Source organism: Miscanthus floridulus, chromosome 19 (assembly GCF_019320115.1).
Source record: "Miscanthus floridulus cultivar M001 chromosome 19, ASM1932011v1, whole genome shotgun sequence".
In the NCBI taxonomy this organism is placed as follows: domain Eukaryota; kingdom Viridiplantae; phylum Streptophyta; class Magnoliopsida; order Poales; family Poaceae; genus Miscanthus; species Miscanthus floridulus.
The window spans coordinates 112494852-112503912 of NC_089598.1; positions in this window are offsets into that span (position 1 = coordinate 112494852).

Sequence of the window (9061 nt, forward strand, 5' to 3'; positions counted from 1 at the left end):
AAAGGTTTTAATTTTGTTTTTGAGTTTAGGATCCGCCGCACTATAAAGAGGGATACAAATTTAGTTGGTCTGAGGAAGATAGAGTGCTCAAGTATAATAATAAAATCAAAAGAGAGACATTCTAGCACTCCACGAGCACGTAGATTATTTTTCTGTGACTGACGGTGTCGGAAGTCCCGACGTAAGCCGGAACTCCCGACAGTCGGAAGTCATGACTCTTGCCGGAAGTTATGACTCCCAGTCACTTAGTCTGCGCGGTGACTATAGACATCGGAAGTCTCGATGTGAGTCGGAAGTCCCGACCCAAGCCGGGAGTCCCGACATCGGTGGTTCTGTTGGTCGACTGTCTGCGCTCGTCGGAACTCCCAACGTACGTCAAAAGTCCCGGCATCAGCGGTGTTGGCTGGTTGTTTAACTGCGCACGTCGGAAGTCCTAACGTTTGCCGGGAGTTCCAACATTGACTTACTCATGCGGACTTCTGACCCTATGTGAATAGTGTTTTCTGTTAACGTCGGAAGTCCCGAGATCTGCGTCTGAACTTCCGACGTAGATCTGAACGGTTAGATTTTCACTTGGAGTATAAATATCACTCTCTTCACTTCTAACCATTATGGACTCATTCACAGCTGACCCACTTCATGCTAAACAGCTCCCAAGCAACTAAAGCACCCCTCTCCTCCCCCTTTGCTCTAATTTTCGATTCCCTTAGGGTTTTGAGTGAAAGGAGAGTGGATTAAGTGAGAGCATCACTTTGGCAAGCTTGAGCACTTGATTTCTTCGTCAAGCCGGTTGATTTTGCGTCTATTACTCTTAGGGCTTTGCCCCTAGCCGGCTAGGCGTTGCCTAAGAGCTTCCATCTTGTGAAAGAGCCTTGGGAAGTTTGTATCACCCTTCGATTTCTTAGTGGAAAGCTCAAGTGACCTTTGTGGTCGCTTTGAGAGAGGCAAGGAGGTGGAAGAGACTCCGACCTTGGTGGTCACCTCAACAACGAGGACGTAGGAGCTCCTTTATGGGGTTGCCAAACCTGGGGATAAATCCTTGTGTCCCGCGTGCTTGTTGTTGTTGTTGTTGTGATTGCTAGAGATTACTTGTATTTGTTTGTCTCTTTCTCTCCCAAACTTCCATATTAGGGTTTGGACTTGATCTACGGTTTGGAGGCATTACGGCGTCAAGGGAGTGACTCAACATCTTCACCAAACCTCTAGAAAGTGATGTTGTAAGATTATTTATCCGCAAAGTTAAATTTGGCACTGCTTTTGTAGTCCACGTAGGCGTTGGAACTGCTGATGTTTGCGCCGGAACTTCTGACAATGTCAGGACTTCCGACATTGACTGACAGATTTGAACTTAGCATTTGCAGTAAATTTTTAGTTACTACTATTCACCCCCCTCTAGGCATTGTTAGATCCTTTCAATTCGTATCTGAGCAAGGTCTTCTCTTTGCGCTTCACCTCATGAGAAGAAACAATGTCGGAGTCCGATAAGATGAAAGCCATTGCCGTCGAAATGGCCAAGAAAATAGCTAAAGAGTTGATGAGTACTCAAGCCAAGCTCTTTCAAGATGAAATGAAAAAGATGCAAGATGAGATGAGCAAGATGAAGGAAGAATTGAGCAAGAAGGTTGATGATGCAATAAGTGGCAAGAATGATACGAGTGACAAGAATGAAACAAACAAAGATGTCGCTAGTGATTTTGGAGCCTGTGAGCATGCTCATGGAAACGGAATATATTCAAACTTGAGCTTTGACTATGGACAACTCATGAAAGGTTCAACACTACATACTCCATCCGTTAACATTGGCAAGCCGACTCACTTTGATGGAACAAGGTACACCGATTGGTCTTATAAGATGAAGATGCATCTCAATGCCACAAGACTTTGGGAAGTTATGGATGTTGGTGTGATGATTTCTACCAATGAAGATAGAGAGATAACTCTGGAAGAAGTGCACAACCTCCATCAAAATGCACAAGCCGTAGCATTGCTTGTGTCAAGCCTAGCTCCAGATGAGTTTAGAAAAGTGAATGGAATGGAAAGTGCAAAACAAATTTGGGATACTTTGAAAGTGTCATTTGAAGGAGATAAAAGTGTGAGAAAAGGCAACATTGAGTTGCTTCATGGTGAATTGGAAAGATTTGTATTCTTGCAAAATAAAACAACACAATCCATGTTTGATAGGTTCATGGCATTGGTCAACCGCATAAGAGCTCTTGGAAGCACCAAATGGGATGACAACAAGGTTGCTAGAAAGATGTTGAGAACCTATAGAGCCAAAAACAACCTGCTAGCGTCCGTGATCATGGAAAGGCCCAGTTATGATGAGATGACCCCTCAAGAAGTTCTTTCAAAACTCAAGCATCATGAGTGTCTAGATGAAGATGCAATCAATGCTCACAATTAAAATCCTAATGCAATGGGATTCAACAAGAGTGCAGCCCTTAAAGCAACTCAACAACATGAAGGTCAAGGTTTAAGCCAAGAAAACAAGAAGAAAGTGAAGGATGATTCCTCAAGTGGAGAAGAAGATTCTGATGCGGAGGTTGTATTTGTGATTAGAAATCTTAGAAAGTTTATGAAGAAGAAAAGCAACCGCAAGACCTATGGTGATGGAAAGAGAAGGTTCAAAAAAAGATTTTGCTATGGATGTGGTCAAACTGGTCACTTCATAACCGATTGTCCTAATGAGAAAAATAAGCACAAGCACGACAAGGTTGAAGACAAGAAGAACAAAGGCAAGAAGAGAGGTGAAGCTCATCCTAGGGAAGAATGGAAGTCAAGTGATAGTGACTCAAGTGATGATGAGAAGAAGAAGAAGGGAGTCACAAACATCGCCATCCACCACTCTTCTTCACTGACCATGATCTTTCCTGACTCAACTTCACCACCAAAACTCTTCTCCAACCTATCTTCACCATCGGGTCTCTTCTCCAACCTCATCGACAACGACTACTATACCCCAACTTGCCTCATGGTACAAGGGGAGAAGGTACATACTACACATGTTTCCTCTAGTGATGAGAATGATAGTTGTGATGAGAACATAGAAGAAATTGAAGCAACTATGATAAAGAAATTTGGTAAAAAGGCCTTCTCTAAAACAAAAATGTTAATGAAGAAATTAGAGAAGAGGGATAGATGCTTAGAGATGCAAGGAGATATAATCACTCAAGAGAGAGAGAAAAATCTTGCACTTGAAGCATCTATCGATGAGGAAAAGATGAAGGTTGAGAAGTTAACCGTAGAATTGTCTTTAGCCAATAACTCAATTGAGAAATTGACTAAGGAACATTCCTCGGTTAATGATCAAGTAGCTAGCCTCAAGAATGAGAAGAGTATAGCTCAAGAAAGCCTCACAAGCTTGGAAGAAAAATATCGAAATCTTGAGCTAAACTATAGTACTCTTTGGGCTAGCACTTCAACTTCTCCTAAGGCAACCGAAGACTCTAATATCTCCACTAGTGATGGTTGTAAAAGATGCTATAAAATTAATGTGGATGCATATACAACTAACCTTGTTGAGTTAGAGAAGAAAGACAATGAGATTCATAGGTTGAAGATGATATTAAAGAATGGGTGCAAGTGTCAAGAGCAATCCAACAAGACTATATACAAGTCATCAAGGCACCCATCAATCAAGGAAGGCATTGGCTACAATAGGTATAATGGAAAGGCCAATGGAAGGAACATGATCAATGGTGTGCCTTGTGTGAAGTTCAACAAGGGCGTTGCTCTTGATGAGCTAATATGCAAGGCCAACAACAAGGTCTACATTCCAAAGATCCAACCTACAAGTAACAAGACAATCAAGATGAAGGAATTCGATGGCCCCAAGCCACAAGCACCACTTCCACGGTGCTATGCTAGTGACTATATGTGTTGTTGGGGTAAGGATGGAAAGATTGTGGTTAAGTATGTTGGTGCCCAAAAGAGAAAGGAAATTATAAGGAGTGTTTGGGTGCCCAAGTTTTATGTGACTAACCCTCTAGGACCCAAATCTTTTTGGGTACCTAAAACAAAAGCTTAATTTATCCTTGTAGGAATATTCCTCCAGTGGAACAAGTTGGGTGTTGGATAGTGGATGCACCAATCATATGACCGGAGAGAAGGACATGTTCACATCATTCCAACCTAAAAGCATCTAGGCCCCTTGTTGGGTTTCGGTGATTAATGACAATACAAGATTACTATGACTAATGTGTGTTTTGCAGAGGCAATTAAGTTAGGTCATGGTAATGGAGATCGATTGGGCAATCAAGGTGGTCATGCCCCTATGATAGAAATCATTTTGGTTTTTAAAGGATGGACGACAAGGTTAAGGATGACTAGTTCTAAGTGTTGATTGGAGTTGGAAAGACACTTAGAGTAGTTTAGGACTTTGTTTTTCCTTTGGCCGTACTATTAAGGGGGGTATAGATGGGTAGCTTGACCTAGATGAGTCTAGTGAGTTAGGTGTGGTGCACACTTGTTAAAACTAGCACTAGGTAGCTCCACAACAGCCCTATGATCCTATAGAGCAAACTTCATTCACATATGTTTGAGAGTTGGAAGTGAATGGAGGGTCAAATGCTGACCGGACACTGGCTCCGGTTGGACCGGACGGTTGCTGCAGGGTCCGGTCAGTTCATTTGACCAAGGAGGTTGCGTTCGGTGCGATCGGACGCTGAGTGGTCGAGTGACTGGACACTGAGGGCCAGCGTCCGGTCGACTCCAGTAAGGTTCTAGAGAAGGAATTCTGCGACCGAACGCGACCAGTCAGTACTGACCGGACCCTGGGGGTTCAGCGTCCGGCCGAGTACAGTAAGGTTCCAATGAGGGTTTAATGCAACCGGACGCGTCTGGTCAGTGGTGATCAGACCCTGCCAGCGTCCGGTCAACACTTAATCACTAGTGCGCGGGTTGAACTGATCGGAGCGTCCGGTCAACATGACCGGAGCGTCCGGTCACCCCGTAGAGGCACATAACGGTTCGTTTTTTAGGCTACCTTATAAATAGAAGCTCCACTCATATGTGGAGTCACTTTTGCTCATTCCAACAGCTGGGAAACACATTTGTGAGTGCCAAGAAGAGCAAGGTCCTAGTGAGGTAATTGAGATTTGAGAATCCAAGAGAGTAGCCTCATTAGTGAATCAAGAGTAGCAAAGTGTGCATCCACCGTTCTCATTAGGCTTCGCGTGGTCAAGTGAGAGTTTGTGCTTGTTACTCTTGGTGATCGCCATCACCTAGACGGCTTGGTGGTGATTGGAAGCTTAGTGATCACCCGGCGGAGCTTGTGGGTGACCCAACTCAAGTTGTGAGCGGTTTTGGGTGATTCATCGCGACGGAGTGTCGAAGAATCAACCCGTAGAGAGCACTTGATCCTTGCGTGGATCAAGGGGGAGCTACACCCTTGCACGGATGCTCCAACAAGGACTAGTGGGGAGTGGCGACTCTCCGATACCTCAGCAAAACATCGTAGCGTTCCTCTCTCTCTCTATTTACGTTGATTATTTACTTTGAGCATTTACTTTGAGCAATTCAATACTTGTTTTTACATTCATAGAATTGCCATGCTAGAGTAAGTTTAGAATATAGGTTGCAAGTCCTTTGTTCGTTAGATTGATAGAAACACTTTTCTAGGCACAAGGGGTTAATTAGGCTAACCGTAGGATTTACTTATTGCAAGAAAATTTAGAATTAGCCCAATTCACCCCCCCCCTCTTGGGCATCTTGATCCTTTCACAACCAAATCATGATCATAGTGGAAATATTGTGTTTGGTGACAATGGAAAAGGAGAAGTCCTTGATTTGGGTAAAATTGCTATATCAAATGATAATTCCATTTCTAATATTTTACTTGTGAATTCGTTGAGATACAATTTGTTGTCCGTTTCACAACTTTGTGAGATGGGTTACAATTGTCTCTTTATGGATAAGGGTGTGGAAGTCTATAGAAGGGAGGATTCCTCTATTGCATTTATGGGTCATTTAAAAGAGAAACTTTATCTAGTTGATTTCACATCAAATAGAGTAAATCTCGAGACTTGTCTAATGGCAAAATATAGCATGTGTTGGTTATGGCATCGCCGACTTGCCCATGTTGGGATGAGGAACTTGGCCAAACTCCAAAAGGGCAAACACATCCTTGGACTAACAAATGTTTCTTTTGAGAAAGATAGGATTTGTAGCGCATGCCAAGCGGGAAAACAAGTTGGAGCTAAACATCCCGTCAAGATGTTGTGACAACCGAAAGGCCATTGGAGTTGCTTCACATGGACATATTTGGACCCGTCTCTTACAAAAGTATTGGTGGTAACAAATATGGTTTTATAATTGTTGATGATTATTCTTATTTCACTTGGGTATTCTTTTTGCATGAAAAGAGTGAAGTCCAAGGTATCTTCAAGAAGTTTGCAAGAAGAGCCCAAAATGAGTTTGATGTCAAAATCAAGAGAGTTTGAAGTGACAATGGGATGGAGTTTAAGAACACCAACATTGAAGAGTTTCTTGATGAAGAAGGAATCAAGCATGAGTTTTCAGTTTCATACACTCCACAACAAAATGGTGTTGTGGAGAGGAAGAACTGAATGCTCATAGAAGCCACAAGAGCAATGTTGGATGAATACAAGACTCCAACCAACTATTGGGCGAAAGCGATCAACATGGCATGCCATGCTATCAACCACTTATATCTTCACAAGAAAAGAGAAAAGACCGCCTCCTGTAATAACCCAAAAATCCATACACTAAAAATACCAACTACAAAATTTTTTCTTAAAAACTCCCATGTGATGATGAGTGTCATGTATAGAAACCCAACCTAAGAGATGCATTAGGTCTAACCCCAACCCAAGTCCACACATAAGCATGGCATGCTATATGTTAAATCATGTTTATTTAAATACTGACAAATAAAGTGTTGCTTACATTGTTAACTCAAATTATGATTTGGATTTCCATTTGCTTTGTGTTATGCTTAACAACTCCTTTAAAGAAACACACCATAAAAGTAATTATTACTCAAACCAAGGAATAAGGGTTTAAAGAGAAAATTAATTCTATTTTTGTATAACAAAACTACACGTTATACAAAATAGCTAAATAAATTCCTAATATTTATATAAGTATGTTGTGGGCCTCATATCTAAAACTCCAATGAATACGGTGCACCAATTTGGAATTCAAATTTCAAACCAAATTTGAAATCAAACAAAGGAGAAGAAAATAAAACAGAAAAAGATAAAGAAGTAAAGCAGACCCATAGCAGGCTCGGCCTGCTCAGCCCGCCAGCGCACAGCAACCGGTCAGCCCCGCCAGCGCACCGCAGCAGGCTGGCCCACGAGCTCATGCAGGCCCAGCAACCAGCCCGCACGCCGCTCACGCCCGCACGCCGCTCTCACCTCGCCTACAGCCGCTGCCACATGGGCCCCGCATGTTAGCCACACGATAGCCACAGTGTCGTCTTCCTCCCTTGACCGCTCATGCCTCCGACCAAGCCCCGATAGCCCTGGCATGAGCAGGCCAGGGGGTCATGCTCGGGGCATGGCCCTGTCTCCTTGGCGCCGCCCACGCAACCACTCACGGCCGTTGGATGCAAGCTCGCGCCTCTGATCACCCTTGATCCCCATCCACCGATCACCAGCCGTCCGCCATTGGAGCTTGGAGTTCGGCTATAAAGCCCTGGCCCCGGGTGCCCTAGAGCTCTCCCATCGCCTCGCCACCACTTGGTGGACATCCACTGTGCACCCAAGCCAAGAGAGCAGAGGGAAAAGAGGAAGAAGAAGGGGGAGTGCCGAGGCCATGCGATGTCACCGGTGATGCCGGAGCAGGAGACGACGCCACAACGCCATGCTACACTGCTTCTGGAGCTACACGGCTATGACCCACCACTGCACCGCCATCCCATCTTCCACAACACCGACGGTGAGCTTCTCGCCGCTGAGACCATCTCCTAGCCCTTGGACACCATCGCTGTGCATGTGCTCGCCGCGCTCGCAATGCCGTCGTCATGGCGTGGCCATCGTTGGTGCCCCCAGCCACCTCGCCAGACTAGGACATAGCCGTAGAGGAGCGTCATGATGCCCAAAGGACTGCCGCATAGACCGAGACCCCAATAGCCGGCCATAGCGCCCTGGCCACGGGCACCAGACCTCAGCCGGAGCTCCGCCGTGCACCGCCACCGCAGCTAGCCAACTAGAGCCATCTAGCCACCTTGCTAGCTTCACTAGGGCACCCGCCATAGTAGGGTCGAGCTGTTGCCCACCTTAGCTGAACACCCGCACCACTGGAAGGGGCTCACCGACGAGCACCGCCACGCTGAGCCGCCGTTCGCCATGGCTAGAGACCTAGGAAGCTTTGGCTGCCACTTTGACCCCCACTGTCGCAGTCGCCATGGCGTGGGGAAGTTTTTCCCCTCCTCAATTGGGCACCAGCGTCGCTGGCAAGGCTCACTAGGCGCTCACCGCCAGTGGGAGCATGCTGGGGAGGAAACAGAGGATTCTTCCTCGCTGGCCACCCGCGCATGAACCCGGTGCTCATAGACCGTTCCCGAGGAAAGAGAGGTAGGCTTGGTCCACCATGCACCCTGCCTTAGGTCCATAGACCAGCGCCTCTTGGTCCACTGTGAGCCACGCTCACGCCCACAGCCATAGACCACAACCCAGTGGAGGCCCAAGGTTGTGACATGGCTGCGTCACAGCCTACCACGTGTCCGGGTCAGCCTGGCCCAGACCGACCCAACCCGAGCCCACCAGAGCCCATTTGAGACCCGGCCCATGTTGACCGTTGACCAGTCAACATTGACCGTTGACCTAGCCCCACATGTCAGTGGCACGGACACTCTAGACCCACATGTCAGATGCTGATGTCATGCTGAGGGAGAAGAGGAAGAGGAAGAGAGCAGAGGGAGAAGAGGAAGAAGAAGGGGGAGTGCCGAGGCCGTGCGACACCGCCGGTGTCGCCGGAGCAGGAGACGTCGCCATGACGCCGCGCTACACTACTTCTGGAGCTACACGGCTATGACCCACCATTGCACCGCCATCCCATCTTCCACAACACCGACGGTGAGCTTCTCGCCGCTGAG